General features: G+C 41.5%; 1 long non-coding RNA gene across 1 annotated transcript in view; it reads right to left on the minus strand.

Annotated features, from left to right (window-relative positions):
* LOC141419241 (uncharacterized) overlaps positions 1–16,230 on the minus strand; it is a 46,686-nt gene extending 30,456 nt beyond the window's left edge. Inside the window, exon 1 of the long non-coding RNA XR_012443993.1 lies at positions 16,113–16,230. This is a non-coding gene — a long non-coding RNA (uncharacterized lncRNA). The remainder of the gene's footprint in view (positions 1–16,112) is intronic.
* Positions 16,231–16,641: the final 411 nt, after the last annotated feature.

The following is a 16,641-nucleotide window of genomic DNA, read 5'->3' on the forward strand; positions in this document are numbered from 1 at the left end:
ATCTTCATGAGCCAGTGGAATGTGAAGACCATCTCATTCTTCTTAAAGGGACTCTGGCCCCACGCCACTTGAAACCTCCTGATGGCTTATCTAGGTTGTTCTGACTCCTAGGACTGCAGGCTGTCAGCCATCAATTCTTTCAGCAGTCAGAATGCCTGCCTCTAACTCCCTTGGGAAATTTGTGATTTCTAATCTATTATTATTAGGAAAATCAAACACCAAACATGTTAGAACTGGTGCCAAATTAAAATAAAATATATCATGACTACTGTGTCTTGAATCTCACTGGTTGACCTTTTCGATTGAGTGGATACTGTGGTTGGGGCATCTCATCCCTCATGTGGTTGTGTGTGTGTGTGTGTGTCTTTTCTTTACTAAGTGCCTTAGCAGGCTAATGTACTCTGGAGAAAACCTTGCTTTGACTCAGCACCAATTTTTTGTTAAATATTTGTTCTTGGTAATAGCACTTTCATTTTCTTTGAGAAAAAATTTAAAAAGCCATGTTATTACTACCACTAATCTATAACTCCAGGTGTATTGTGTACCTCTTCATCATAGGCAGAGTTCAGATAATAACTGCAGTTTTCAAAGGAACCCCAATATCTGGAACAAAACTACGTCCACAGAGAACAGAGATCAGAGACCAGAGCTTGAGCTGCTGCCAAAATTGACGATAGTATCTTTCCCTACTTTGAAAAGATCAGGAGACATTAACCAGTGATGAATCAGGTGATTAAGATGAAATGGAAAATGTTCCTTTCTGATCTAACATGATCGTCAATGGTCAGAGAAGAAAGCTGATTTGAAATACTGGAGTAGGTGGGTCAGAGGTCATCTTGATAAATTTCAAAGGAAAAGAATGACCTTGATTTAAATTGGTGAATAGTGCTTCAAAAGAGAAAAGGGGGTGTTTTAAAGTACACCCCTTTTTTTCTTTGATCCTGTCACAGACCTGAAAGATGAAAACACGTCATAACAAAGTGGATGTCAATTTAAATATCATCTACTCTGGAAAACATGATCTTATCAAAGAAAGAGAGGGAGGGAGGGAGCAAAATGGGGCTCACATTAAGCATGGTGATTCTGAGAATCAAGGAGATCATTTCCTCCTGGCAGAAAAGCAAAAATGTGAGATTAGAAAAATAGAATAATGTGGAAGTACTTTTTTCCAATTTATATTTACTTCATTTTATACTTTAAAGAAAGTCCAGAGAAAATTGAGTTTCTTATTTCTCTTTTTAAAATCCTATGATGCCTCCCCTTTCTTGCTCTATGTGTGCAGAACAAAGCAGGACATGCATGGAGGACACAAAGGGCACCTTCTCTGAGTGCAGAGTCCAGGGTGGTTAACATGGCTCGGTCACCTGCGTCAAACATGATGGCCACCTAGGGTTGGCTCTGGTTTTGCTGGCCATGGCATCCTGGCCAGACTTATCTAAGCCTCAGAACACTCCCATCAGGGAAAACAGGAGAATGTCACCTCTTCAGCGCTGTTTGAGTGATTTTGATTCAGATACTGACAGTTTTCCGCAGTATTTTGCAAAATGAATTGTCTTCTCAGTATTTTTCAGTTCAAGTATTCATGCTTTCGGCTGTTGACAGAGTGGAGCATCCTCACTCGGCTATATCTCCACCTCCCACATGTTGGATGCAAGTCTCCTAACACACAGGCCCTTTGTACCATCTGCATGAGCTACTGGTGTAGTGTTTGTTGAGTATAGTAATAATAATACTTCTTTGAACTCAACAATGCTTAAAAATAATTATATACCACAACCAAATGGTGACCAGAACAATAGATGCTAGGCAAGTCAAAGATGCATCTAGGAGGATGAGGATATAGCTCAATGGGACTGACTTGCCTAGCATGCAGGAGGCCCTGAGTTTGATTCCCAGCCCCACACACACACACATGCACACACCACTATATATAATATACGTTGTACCAAATGACGTAGTTTAACGATATAGCAGTCCGCAGAGTGTCAGTCACTTCCCCTCATGACTGTGTCACCAACTGGAAACTTTGACTTGCTGTCAATGCCCACCATCACAAAAAAATACCAGGCCACATGTTGCTAGCCTAGGAAAAGCTCAAAATTCAAAGTTCAAAGTATGGTTTCACTAAATGCACATCACTTTTGCACTTTCGTAAATATTTTTAAATGTAAGTTGAACCATCATAAGTCAGGGACCTTCTGTACTTTTATGATCACTAAATAGAAAACTTGAAGATAAATGCCAAATGATCTCATATTTTCTCCTAAGAGAGCAAGAAACTAAGAAAGGTATTTTTTTCTCTAATTACACAGGTGTAAAAAGTGGATTCCTTGGGAGAAGAGTCTTGAAAAGTTTGAAATATAAAAGATGACATTCCTATAAGAGAATGGCACCTTTTACTAAGTGATAACTAAGCAGAGAATTAAGAGTTGATGTGGTAGTAAAACTATTTTATTTGCACCTAGATTGGTTCACAAATTCTGGCAGAATTATGGTCCCATTCTCTAGAATTGGCTCATTATTGTAAATCCAAGCCAGATAGAAATTTACTTATTTAATTTTATTTGAAAGAAGTTCAGACTAAGGTGCTTAGGCATGTACTATGGGAACTTTGAGCATGAAACTCTGAGGATGCAGATTGTCAGTGATTTTTTTTGTGGTGGCGATACTGGGGTTTGACCTCAGGCCCTCGCGCCACCCTCAAGTCCTTTTTGCTTTAGTTATTTTTGGAATAGGGCCTCAAGTTTATTCCCCTGCTCGCTTGGACTGTGATCCTCCTGTTTATGCTTACTATGTAGCTGGGGTGACAGGTGCACACCACCACATCAGCTTTTATTGTTTGAGATGGGGTCTCAAAAAGTTTTTGCTGGGGTCAGCCTGGAGCTGTGATCTTCCTGCTCTCTGCCTCCCAGTTAGCTAGGATTACAGGTGTGACCCACTGCGCCCAGCAATATATTTAAAAATTATTTTCACTGAAATAATATAGAATCCTTTATTTGAAATTAACTCCACCCAAATTTTAGCTAATGCCTTTCCCGGAGCCAAGATAGCAAACATTCCTAAGGACCATAAGTATAAAATTCCAACGGTCTCATGTCCACCCACCTTCTGAATCCAGCCCCCAGCCCCCTCATTTTCGGTCTCACTCAGTCTTGTTTCCTGCTGTACCCACAGCACCTCCCCTCCCCCGTTCTCCTATCCCAACAGTGTTTGTTCCAGCACCAAAACTTATCACTGTTCCCTAAACACACCATGAGTCTTCTGGCCTCCTGGACTGGCACACAGTACTGCTTTGGCTTTCTCTCCCCCCACACAGCCACTTACAGCTCCTAGAATTCAATTACTCATCAAGGTCAGTCAAAATGCCACCATCGTGTCAAAGCGTTCTGTCCAATTGAGAATCTTCTTTTTCTCTTTCCCCTTAAATTTTTAACCTAGTCTGTATCACAGTCATTCAGTGAAGTTAACTGAACATTTTATGGGGCGTTGAACATTCACCGGGCTCTAGCACGTGTGTTTAGGCATTTCTATTAAATCATCCCTAGCCTTCGGTCACTCAGGGTTTCTTCCTCGTGTTGTAGTAATGTGTGTTCACTCTTCATTAGGCAATGAGCCTGCAGAGAGCAGCACGTTTCTGCTTAGCTTTGTACCAGGAGACTGGCTGATGCAAAGGAGCCAGTATAACTTAGCTCATCCCCGGGAAGCTGCTCTGCACCTGGGGATCCCAGACACCAGCCTCCCCAAAGCAATCAGCAATAAGAGACAAAAATGTACAAGGTCGTCACAGTGGAGAGACTGATACATAAGGACAGTTACCGTATTAGGGAGATAAACTCATAGTCAGATAGAAAACTCTGATAATAACTAGTTCTCTCCTCAGAGAGAACCTACCAGATATTAAAACATATTAAGAGTACAATAAATTTATGTTAATAAAAATTCAAAAACTGGACCCTTCCCTAATTAAAATAGTGTGGTGTTGAGTCAGGATGTAATGGCACACGCCACAACAAAAATCTTAGAAGCCTGGGCTGTAGTAGTAAGATTCCGACTCAAAAAACCACCACCAACCACAAAAAAGTGTAGCGTTGACAACAAAAAGGACAGCAGACCAATGAACAGAATCTGAAGTCCTGAAATATAACCAAGTACATAAGGAGATATGGCGTGTGATAAACATAGCCTCTTAAACTAAAAAGTAAAAGACAAGATTCTCAAACAGATGTTGGGACAAAGAGCTATTTAGAAGAAGCGAGACTGAATCTATACCTTAGTCTCTGGACCACTCAGTGTCTGCAGAGGATTGCTCCAGGAATTTTGGAGAAATTTTGGAGATACTAAAATTCACATCTGGAGATATACAAAATTGAGTAGCATTTGCACATAACCTGCACACATCCTCCTGCATACTGTTAATCATCTCCAGGGGACTTATAATACCTAATACGGTGTAAATTCCACACGTACCTCTTACACTGTTCTGTTTAGGGAACGGTGACAGGGGAAGTCTGTACATATTCAGGACAGCAGTAACTTTTTTCAAATATTTTCAATCTGTGTTTAATTGAATCTGCGAAGGGGCAAAAATCTGTGGATGTGAATACTGCAAATGTATGAAAAATCTAAATGTAGAATACTGAGATAAATTCTAGAAGAAAATATATGTAAATCTCCTTGTCACCTGGTGTAAGGAAAACTCCTAAATTATGACCGAAAATGCAACTTTTCCTAAGTGTGACTCAAAATTTGAAATTTAGACCCACTGAAAGAAAAGAGTAGCAGTGGTCAAGATGTTACATAGGAAAAAATGCAAATAGCCACTAATCATAGAAAAAGTTGATCCTTCTCACATGACTAGAAGAAACATGGATTTAAAACGTACTGAGAAAGCCAGGTGCAGGTGGCTCACACCTGTAATCCTAGCTACTCAGGAGGCAGAGATCAGGAGGATTGCAGCTCAAAGCCAGCCTGGGCAAATAGTTCGTGAGATTCTATCTTGAAAAAACTTATTACAAAAAAAGGACTGGTGGAGTGGCTCAAGGTGTAGGCCCTGAGTTCAAACCCCAGTACTGCAAAAAATTTAAATAAGTAAGTAAAACAGAGATACCATTTCCTATCTCCCAGGTTGACAAAAATACAAAATATTGATGACAAACTATCCCAAGACCACAGGGAAGCAGCCACACTCCACTCAGACACGGATGGTGGTACTGTCACAGAGGGAGATGTGGCAATACCAAACAAAACCACGTATGTATTTACTCATGACCCTGCAATCACGCTTCTAGGAATCTAGCTTAAAACTACGCTTGCAAAAAATATGAAAATATGTAGGCAAGAGTGTTTATTCATTGCAGCAAAAAGACCAGCAATAGTCTGCATGTCATAACAGCAGGAAACTGACAGAATACACTATCTGTAACCTGAAATTGTAAAAAGCAAGGAGGAATCTGGGAGTCGTTATGTTGAGGTTGGTATGTTATCTCTTGACTTTGAATTTGCTTAGCTTTCTTTGTAATAAGACTGTTAAGTTGTGCGCACACTTCCTCCCCAGGGACATTAGTCGTGGAGAAAGTCAGTCTCTGTCATTAACACACAGCCGTGAATGAGGCCTGTGCCTCTTTCAACAGCGTATGACAGCTTTCTATTTGGGAAGTGTTGAGTGTTTCTAAGTTGAAAGTCACTGCTGTAAGACTTATGCCTGGCTACTTTACAAAGAAATATTTTGTTGCCATCGAGATTCTATTTCACTCTTTAAATTTATGGATCTGGCTGCCCTTCAGACTTCCCCTGGCTACAGACACTTCAGCTGGCTTATCCCCGCTCCCTTCGTGCAACTGCCACGAAATGCTGTTGCTATAGCTTGAGTTCGTTTTTTCCTTTTTAGTACTGCACAACCCAAGCTCGTTCCCTCTGGGCCCCCGGGTAGCCCTGCTCAGGGGAGCAAAGGCATTGTAAGTAGTGTTTCATGCCTTTGAATAGCCAAAACATAACTCTGTCCCGTCCCCACCTCCCTCCCCCAGCACTGGAAAGCAACCATGCAAATAAATAAATGAAATAAAAACTTGTGTTCACACAAAACCTTGCACACAGATATTTATAGCAACTTTATTCATAATTGCCTAAACACGGAAGCAACTGAGATGGTGTACTTCAATAGGTAAATGGATAAATAAATTGTGGTATATTCATAGAATGAAATATTATTCAGCTTTAAAAATAAATGAGCTACCATACCATGAAAAAACATGAAGAAACTCAAACGCATGTCACTGAGTAAAAAAAACCAACCTGAAAAGGCTGCATCTTATATGATTTTAACCACATGGTATACTGGAAAAGGCAAAAACATGTAGACAATAAAAAATAAATCAGAGTCTGGGATCTGGCTCAGTGGTAGAACATTTTCCTAGCATTGCATAGGGCCCTAAGGTTCACCCCCAGCACCACAAAAAAAAAAAAAAAATCCATGGTTGCTACAGGTGGTTGGAGGGGGTATGAAGGGGATACAGGTGGTTCTTAGGACAGCGACACCACTCTTAAGTGATACTGTGGTGGTGCACACAAACCCAAGGAATGTGCACCAAGAGCAAAGCCTGATGCCACTGTGGACTTTGGGCACAGTGGATAATAATGCGTTCACTGATTATTACAAATATAACAAACACTCTGTGAGGGAATTCTAATAATGGGGGAACCGATGTAGTGAGAGAGCAGAGAGTATCTGGGAATTCTGTGGCTTCCTCTTTTTTTTTTTTGGTGGATTGAACTCAGGGCCTCAAGCTTGCTAGGCAAGTGCTTTATCACTTGAGCCATGCCCTCAGCCCCCTTCCTTTCAATTTTGTTATAAATATAAGCCCACTCTAAAAACTAAAGTCTTTTTTTAATGAGATTGCTTCGATAAATAAAGATCTAGAGAAATTATTAGGCACTAATCAAAGGAAAATATATTGCATAAAAATGCAAGTCACAATTTCATCATGCCAAGATTTCCAATTCCTACAAACACTGCTTTGGTTCATAGCTTGGTCCACCATTCATCCACCTTAATTAATATGGATAAATATTCCCATTCTAGCCTCCTTATCCTTTCTAAGTCTTTTTTTCCTTTCCAACTCAAGTCAATTAAGGCAGCAGTTCTAGCATCCTATAGAAATTTCCCGTGTACTCACTGTTTTAAAAATAGCACTTCTCTTCATTAAAGATGAAAAAAAAAAAGATCAAAGCTCTTCTTATTTCAGTTCCACAGGAGTGTAACCAGATGACCTAAGTGGTCCAACCGCCTGGTTGATCCACGCTACTCACAGGTTGGCTGCCTCAGAAGGGACCAAGCCTCAGGCTTTCAACATGTACCTTACACTTCTGCAGCCACCTTTTAAGATAAAATCTGTTTTCACATGTGCCAACAGTCCTCATGAGCACAGAGAGGGAAGGTCATTGGCAAGTAGGTGGCTTTGGGCCACATCACAAATAACTTTCTAATTCTTCCTACAAGTTTCTCACACCTGCCCTATTCTGCACACAATGACTTTATCTACATCCTGCCCTCCCTTCTTCTCACCTGGACAACTATTTTCTCTAGGCTCCCTCTTTGATGTACATCTCACCTTTAATATCTTCACTTTAATCTACTTTGCATAGTGTTACCATGAAAACTTAAAGCATGGCTTCAAAGTCAAAATTCCTTAGTATACAAAATTGTTAGAAACCATGAACTATCAGTTTTCTCCCATCAGAGGAGCCCAAGTACACAGCTGTATAGTTTCTTGTTGGCTCACTTGATACAAACTCCATACAGTGCTCCAGCACTTTGGAAGGACTGTGTCCGTGTCTATTCACATCAAATGCATTTTTCATTTGACTGAGAAACCAGTTGTAGGATTCTAACCGATATAAATTCACCAGCCTATGCACAAAGGTATATGAATAGCATACATTTTTGATCACATTGTTTACAGAAGAAAACTATTGAAAATGATCTAAATGTTTATCAATGTATGCATTTTTATCTTGGGAATACTTTGTTAGAAAACAGAATTGACCTATCACAAAGGGTAAGATAGATCCACACATCTTACAGGGAAAAATCACCCATATCACACGCTCATCGTTACATGATAAACAAAAACACAGGATAAATTATATTACCACCATTTATGTAAGAAAAAATGATGCATTTATAGGGAAATTCAGACTCTATTAAACCTGCTTGTTGGTACCAAGTAAGAAAGTGTCTCCTCCTCTTATATAATAATTTTTTGAGACAGGGTCTTACTATGTAGCACAGGCCAGCCTCAAACTTGAGATCTTCCTAGCTCAGCCTTCCAGTGATAGGATTACAGGTATGAACTACCATGTCTGGCTTTTATAATAATTCTTAAAACTGGAAAAAAGTATAAGACCAACGAAGGTCTGATTTTTCTTCTCACCCTCTCATTTTGCTGCTGGTGAATTTTCTGCATCTTCCCCTTCCCCATGGTGAACCCATGGCTCAGAAGGGGAGTGACATTTCTGTGGAGAATGGGTAAAGGAGGCTTGCAGTTTTTATTCTGGAGTTTTCTGTGTTGTAAGAATGTCTATAATGACCAGTGGGAGGGGAAGGATATAAGGAAAGGGTGTAGAAGGGTGAATGTAGTAGAAATATTATGTACTCATGCATGAAAATGGGAAAATGAGAACTTTTGAAACTATTCCAGGAATGCGGGGAGGAAGGACAAAAACGAATGATGGCGGGAGTAAATTAACTATGGTATATTGCAAGAACTTTTGTAAATGTCACAATGTACCCCCAGAACAACAATAATATGATCGTGACAAATAAATTAATAAAAAAGAATGTCTGAAATGGAATTATCATATGCCTCTTTTGTAGTCTAGCTGTGCATATTTCAAAGGGTCCTGACCCCAGTCTCACTTACAAACACCACCACCATGGTCTTATCACGTCAGATTTCTCCGAAGATTCAGGAACAGTCCAGAGTAGTGCCTGGACTCAGTCTCACATCAACACCTCTGCCCAGCATCCCTCTTCCTGCAGTCTTGGCTTGGCTCTCATGTGCTTCTCCTTCCAAAAGACAAAGAAGAGCTGTGATTCTGAATGAGTCAGCACACGCCACCTCAAAATATACCAAACTCATATATGGAGCATTCCATGCTGAAGTCACTCGAGGTGCTGGAGCTTCAGTTGGCCTGTCTTTTCTGGCACAAAGCTAGCCATAAAAATCCTTTTGGGAGGGAGTCTCCTCCCATATTCAGGCAGGAGAATGGCCTTAATCACGAGGCCTGTAACTGGGGCCATTATGACTCTAAACAAACTCCTTGAGCTAATCCTTATCTTCCCTGCTTTGTGCATCTCTCTCCCACTATTCTCCTGCAGACATCTCTAGAACTCCATGCTGATCAAGAAAACCATTGCTCCCGTCTTTCCTTCACAAATGTATTGATCTAAAACACATAAAAGCATAATGCTTTTGTCATTTCCTCAGACTTCACTGTACTGTGAAGATATAAAATTAGCACAACTTGGATACGTTCTTTTATTAATCAGCCTTTGAATTAATTCACTTCCCTAAATATAACCAAAGAATCCACTAGGAACAAAGGGATGGTAAAGGGAATCTCGCTCTCAATCTCTCTCTCTCTCTCTCTCAATAAAATCTTAGGAAATCAAAGTTAGTTGGGTATGCTGGCATACCACTCTAATCCCAGCTACTCAGGAACCTTCGACAGAAGGATCAAGAGTTCAGGCCAGGCTGGGCTTCACAGTAAGACCCTGTGTCAAAATAAAATTTAAAAGACTGGTGGCATAAGGCCAGGTATGGTGGCTCAAGCCTGTAAACCTAGCTACTCAGGAGGATTGCAGGTCAAAGCCAGGCCCAGCAAAAATTCAGGAGACCATGTCTCAACCAGGCATGGAAGCACACACCTGTCATAGGGAAACATTTAAATAAGAGCATTGCAGTACAGGCTGGCACAGGCCAAAAGTAAGACCCTATTTCAAAAATAACCAACACAACTGGGCACCCGTGGTCATGCCTGTAATCCTAGCAACTCAGGAGGCAGAGATCAGGAGGATCATAGTTCTAAGCCAGCCCAGGCAAATAGCTCAAGACATCCCATCTCAAGAAAACCTATCACAAAAAAGGGCTGGTGGAATAGCTCAAGATGTAGGCCCTGGGTTCAAACCCCAGTACCATTAAAAAAGGGAAAAAAACCAATCAAACATTAAAAAAACAACAACAACCAAAAAAAACCATCACAAAGGGCTGGAGTCTGCCTTAAGGGGTAGAGTGCCTGCCTGCCTGGGAGTACCAAACCTTGAGTTCAACCTCCAGTAGGGGAAGAAAAGAGTCTGGAATGTAGTTCAATGGTAAAGCATTTTCCTAGCATGTATTAGGTCTTGGGTTCAATTCCCAGTACCCTCTCCTCCCACTGGAAAAAAAAAACATACATGAAGTCCACAAAAAACAATAAGAGAAAGCTATATAATTGAAAAAAAATATGATGGACTAAGGTTCAAAAATATCAGGCACTAGAAATTCCAAACTGCCACAGTGGTCAATGTGGAAAATGAAAGGCATGCCTGGGAGAGAACCCAGGCTTCCAAAAATAGAAACAGTCAACACTGAGAAACTTCAAGTGCAGCCTAGAAATTAGGTATTTTAGAGAGGACTGTGAGTAATAGCATTTTAAGATGTCCAGAACCTGAAGAAGTAGCATCAGCCCATAATCCCAGCTACTTGGGAGGCTGAAGCAAGAGGATCACTTGAGCCCAGGGGTTTGAGGGTAGCCTAGGCTGCATCGTAAGACCTGGTTTCAAAAAAAAAAGAGTGTCTAAAAGCCCATTATAAAGCATGAAAGAAGACCAAAAAAGCTTAAGCACAACAGAGATCAAAAGAGAGACAGAGAAACAGAGAGAGAAACACAGAGAGAGACAGAAGAAAAAAATATACCCATTTGGAAAAATGATTACGAATAATAACAAATGCAAACCAAGGTGACAAAGTACAATATGCCTAAGAAATTAACAAACATATCATGATAAAAATTCTTGGCTCAAGAGGCTCCAAAGGCCCCAAGCTATGCACAAGGACACAAATCTGAGACACAATAGGGAAACTGAGCAAGGCTGAGTGGGAAGGAGCAAAAGCAAGGACCTGGGAGGCGACACCTATGTGACTACGCCCGAGGCACTGAACTGCACCTTCAACCTCAACAAGAACCCCATGGCCCTGACTCTCTATCCCCTTGCCCCCCTTCCATGTGCCCTCTGCTGGTCCTGACAGATGCATTCATGCCCTAACAAATAGATGTGTTGAGCCAACACACTGATGCTAACCAAGGTGTTTATCACAACCTGGAAAGTCCCATCATACCAACTGGAGAACACTGGCCAGCAGAGCAGTCACTGCATGTCAGAACACTCTGGCACTTCCTTTTGTGTGTTTGTTTGCTTTAGTTTGGTGTGTGTGTGGGAGGGGGCTGTGTGCACATGCACACACTGGGGATTTTGAAGCCTCTTGCTCCTGGATACACTCTACCACGGAGTCTGAGTAATCAAAGCAGACTTAAAACTCATGGTAGAGAAAAACAGCTGAAAGACCTCAGGGAAACTCATAAGGCAAAGACATTCCTCTCATTTGCTCCACCCAAGTCTGGACAAAATACCAGAGTCCAGGAGAGAGTGAGTGAGAGCATTAAACCTGGCCAGGGTCCCTGCACTGGCCAAGGGAGAAGGGGCAGAGCAGACTCCCTTTTCCAATTCTTCTCATTTGCCCAGTCCCTGTCCAGCTTCTTCCTACCATTAACTCCTCCCCCAAGATTCAGGTGTCTACATGTTGACCAGATGGCCTTAAACTCCAGTGCTTAAGGGATCCTCCTATCAGCCTTCTTTATTTTTTTTTGGTGGGACTAGAGTTTGAACTCAGGGTTTCCATCACTCTACCACTGTAGAATAGACTGTAGTCCATTTTACTCTGGTTATTTTAGAGGAGGGATCTCATGAACTACTTGCCCAAGCTGGCCTGAATTGCAGTCCTCCCAATCTCAGCCTCCCAAGTAGTTAGGATTATAGGCATGAGCCACAGGTGCTAGCTTTACCTCATCCTCTGAGTAGCTAGGACTTTAGGCAACACTACACTAGCTTCCCCCCTTTTATTAAGTGTTTTGCTATACCTGTTATTCCAATATCTTTCACTCCTACAAAGTGCCTTCCCAAGTCTTCAGTCTCCCTTTTTCTCACATTCATCTTTTTCTCTCTTTCTCGCTCTCATTTTTTTTTTTTTTGGTACTGGGGTTTGAACTCAAGGCCTGCACCTTGAGCCACTCCACCAGTCCTTTTTTGTGATAGGTTTTTTTAAGATAGGGTCACATGAACTATTTTCCTGGGCTGGCTTTGAACTGTGATCCTCCTGATCTCTGCCTCCTGAGTAGCTAGGATTACAGGCATGAGTCACTGGCAGCCAACACATTCATCTTTTTCCTGTTATTATTACTGTGATAAATATTAGGTTATGTATGTGGACATATATGCTTACTAGCTTTTCATTCTCCCTCCCAACTGTCTTGCTTATTCATTTCTCCAATATTAAATGGACAACGTACTATTTTCTGGCCATGATTCTAGCACTGGGTGAAGGAAGCAATCAAACACAGTGTCTGTCCTCCTGATCTCAAAGTCTTTACATTCAAACAGGATGGGTGTGGCCCAGGAAAGAAAGGCAAGTACACAAAATCTACTGCATACCATAACATCAGGTGTTGGTGAGTGCTTTGAAGACAGATAACTCAGGAGAGTGCTCAGAGAGACAGAGGAAGACTTTCATCCAAGAGCCTCATGAGACAATTTGGAAATGATCTGTGCCCTGTGGCCAGGGCTGAGGTAAGAACAGGAAGGAGAAACCAGAAGACCTGGGCTGCTTGTGCAGGTGTGAGTGAGGGGGAGAAGCAAGGAATGGGGCCAAGGAGACAACAAAAGGCGAGACATGCTGAGCTCTGGAAAGGACCGTAGAAAGTCAGTAGAGGACTTTGAACGTGGTAGAAACCTCAGCTTGTGTACATGTAACACAAGGTACATCTTCAGATCACTCTTTGAGCCAGGGGTGTAGCTCAGTGGTAGAGCGCTTGCCTAGTATGTGCTAAGCCCTGGGTTTGATGCCCAGCACTGAAATAATAAGTAATAAATAGATAATAAATTTATTCTGGCTACTGTGTAGGAAATAGACCATACTGGGGAGGGAGGAGAGATGTTAGGAAGGGGGGTGAAACCAGACATGGGAGGCTTATTTCAACACCTCAAGGGAAGCCAAATGCTGGTGGCTCATGCTTGTAATTCCAGCTACTCAGGAGGCAGAGATCAGGAGGATTGTGGTTCGAAGCCAATCTGGGCAAATAGTTCATGAGGCCCTATCTCGAAAATACTCAGTACAAAAAAGGGCTGGTGGAATGACTCAAAAGGCAAAGTGCCTGCCTAAAAAGCAAGAGATTCTGAGTTCAAGCTCCAGTACTGCCAATAAAAAAAAAAAATCAAGGGACGGATAGTGGTGGCTTGGCCTAGGGTGGTGGAAGAGAAGAAGGAAACCAGTGAGGAGAGGTGCATTAGAGGTATAATTTGAGAGAGGACCTCTAGGATTTGTTTACATATTGGAGATGGACGTCAAGAGGAAGTGAGTAGTCACTCTTCTTCTTTTCTTTTTCTTTTTTTGATGGTACTGGGGCTTGAACTCAGGGCCTCACAATTGCCTTTGTTAGCCAGGCACTCTATCATTTGAGCCACTCCACCAGCACTCTTTTCCTATCTCTGAGTTATTCTCTGTGGTTTGTCTTTACTCTGCCTTTCTTTTCTTTACTTAACAAACTACTGTAAGGATCTCAGTTAGATGAATTATTTATTAGTCTTTCTGAAAAAAAATGTTTTGTGTCTTCCTAATATTAAATGCCTCCTTAACATATAACTTATTCAGAACTTATTACAATAGCAAGTTTACTGACATGTGTATCAGAATTACTTTTTTATTTAGGATTGCTCTAAATCTTCTCTTAGTATATCAGAGGCCACATTTCTCCTTATTTTTTCATTCCAAAGGAAAATCCCTTTCTCTTCAGCATACTGATACGAAGTACATTTTATAGCTGCAAATTGAAGGTATTTAAACAATGATTGCTGCAGTAGCAATGGGTACCCTACTACCCATATTATAATTTCTAAATATCATTTCCCACACCAGGCAGTTAGGACTGTTTGGAGAAATAGTTCATTCCAATGGGCACCATAAGCAATGTACAAGACAACCTTGGGACACTATGTTACCAAAGACACGAAGGAAGCTGTCACACACCACTGGAGTAGTGTTAAAAGATCCAGAAGGCTGGTTGTGATGGTATGCACCCTTTAATCCTAGCATTTAGGAAACGGAGGCAGAAAGATCGTGAGTTTGAGGCCAACCCAGTCTACATAGCAAGAACCTGTCTCAAAACACACAAACAAAAGAAAAAAGATCCAGAAACCAACTGGAAGAGACGCCCCCTGGTCTATAATGGGAACACTGGAACACCACAATAATATCTGCAACAGATTGAATAACATCAACTATACTGAAATCCCTGAGTACATTGCAAGACAAAGCAAAAAAATACCAAAATTGGTCACCAATGGAAGATGTTATGGAATCAACTCATTATTCTACAAACTGGTAAATAAAGGGTAGTAACACAGCATTTTCAAAAAGAAAAATTAAGAAAGATCCTTGAAAACATTGACTTAGCCCAGTGCACCAATAGAGGAAGTTAGGAATTGATGGCTAAAACTTCCAGGACCCTAAATGGAAATGTTTACAAATCTACAGATTATTACCAGAGAATAATCCAATGTATTGCATTTTGCCACAGCAATGATTACAGGCATGTATCAGAGCCAAAGGTGACTCCAGCAAGGGATCCAGAGAGGTTGGAACATGCTGTCCTACACTCCCTTGAAAAGGCTTATGGTCAGGGGCACAGGGCTTCTCAGATCAAGGCCCATGTGACTGGAGAGGCAGGTGAGAAGCAGGCCAATAAAGCAGAACCAACACGCAAAGCCAATCTGGGAAAGTAAGGTGCAGAGGATAACAGAGACTGAGGGCAGGAGAGTGCCCGTGCGTTCTGTCTCGGTTTATTGCTGTGTGTCCATTTAAATGGAGCTAGAACAAGTAAGCCATTTCTATGTAGTCAGTAATAAAATAAATAAATGATGTGTTATTACAAAGAACAGAGATCTGCTTCTCCCTGGAAAGGCCACAATGGGTCTTCCCGTCTGTGCCAGGGAATTCAAGTTGCAGCATCAGGCCTGGAGTGTATGATTGCAAGACAGCTGCGGGATTGTCAAGGAGAGGTCTGAGCCTCTCCATGCAGTCACCCCACTTAAGTATGCTGTAGGAAGGGAGCATATATGGACAAGATGTCATTTAACGGGGTTCTAACTTTCAAGTTATTTTTGAAGTGTAATGCACATTTAGGAAAGTAGACACATCACAAATGCTCAATTAAAAAATTATTACAAAGCCAATGCTCCCATATCAAAAAATACAACATTGCCAGCACCAAGAAAATCACTTCACCCACTGACGCCCCTCCTCTGTAAAGGCAACCACCAAAGCAAGGAGAAATGAAAGGAAACATGCAAAACCCCTTGGCGGAGGCAGAGTGTTAACAAACTCCCAGTTTCCTTGTGATCTTTTCCAACCAACTCCCGCACCCGCCCACAGGCAACCAACAAAACAGAATCAAACACCAGAGAGTTGCTTCTTTTTTCTTTTTGGCAGTACTGGGGTTTGAATTCAGGGTCTTGTACTTGCTAGGCAGGTACTCTATCATTTGAGCCATGTCACCAGACTTTTTTTTCTGGCTGTCACTCAGCATAATGTTTTGAGATTCATCCACATCCTTGAGTGTATCCTTAACTTATTGCTGGATAGTATTCCACGGTGTGGACACACCTGTGAGATATGTATTGCCTTGTACATGCTAGGCAAGTGTTCTTCCATTGAGCTACACCCTCAGCCCTCTGACACTTATTTTTTGGTTTTCATCTATGATTCCTGGCTTATAATATCTGTCCCAAGACTTCTCTGACCTACCTTTGTCCAGCAGTAAGTTGGAGGATCCTCGTGATTCTGGAGGGGCCAAAACCTGGAGGGAAGAGTGCAACACAGAGAAGCCACGAGTGCTAAAGCTGACAGGCCTGGCTGGATTTCCCCATCCAGTCTATTTGTATTGCATCATACACTTTTTGTCCAACCGTATTTTGACACAGTCATCCATGTTTCAGTGACATGATGCCTTATGCAATGAAGCCTCCATAAGCCTTAAAAGGACAGGGCTTGGTGAGTATCCACAGAGATGAACAAGCAGAGGTTTGGAGGGTGGTACACACAGAGGGTAGTTATGGAAGCTCCTTGCCCCTTCTCCCAGACCTTACCCTATGCATCTTTTCATCTGTTTCCTTTGTATTATCCTTCATAATAAACTAGAAAAATGTGTTTGCAAATTCTATGAGTCGCTTGCTGCTCAAGCAAATTAATCAAGCCCAAGGAGGAGATTGTTGGAACCCTGAATTATAGCCAATCGGAACTACAAATAAAACATGGCTCTTGCAGTTGACAAGTA

This window comes from Castor canadensis, chromosome 19 (assembly GCF_047511655.1).
Source record: "Castor canadensis chromosome 19, mCasCan1.hap1v2, whole genome shotgun sequence".
Lineage (NCBI taxonomy): Eukaryota > Metazoa > Chordata > Mammalia > Rodentia > Castoridae > Castor > Castor canadensis.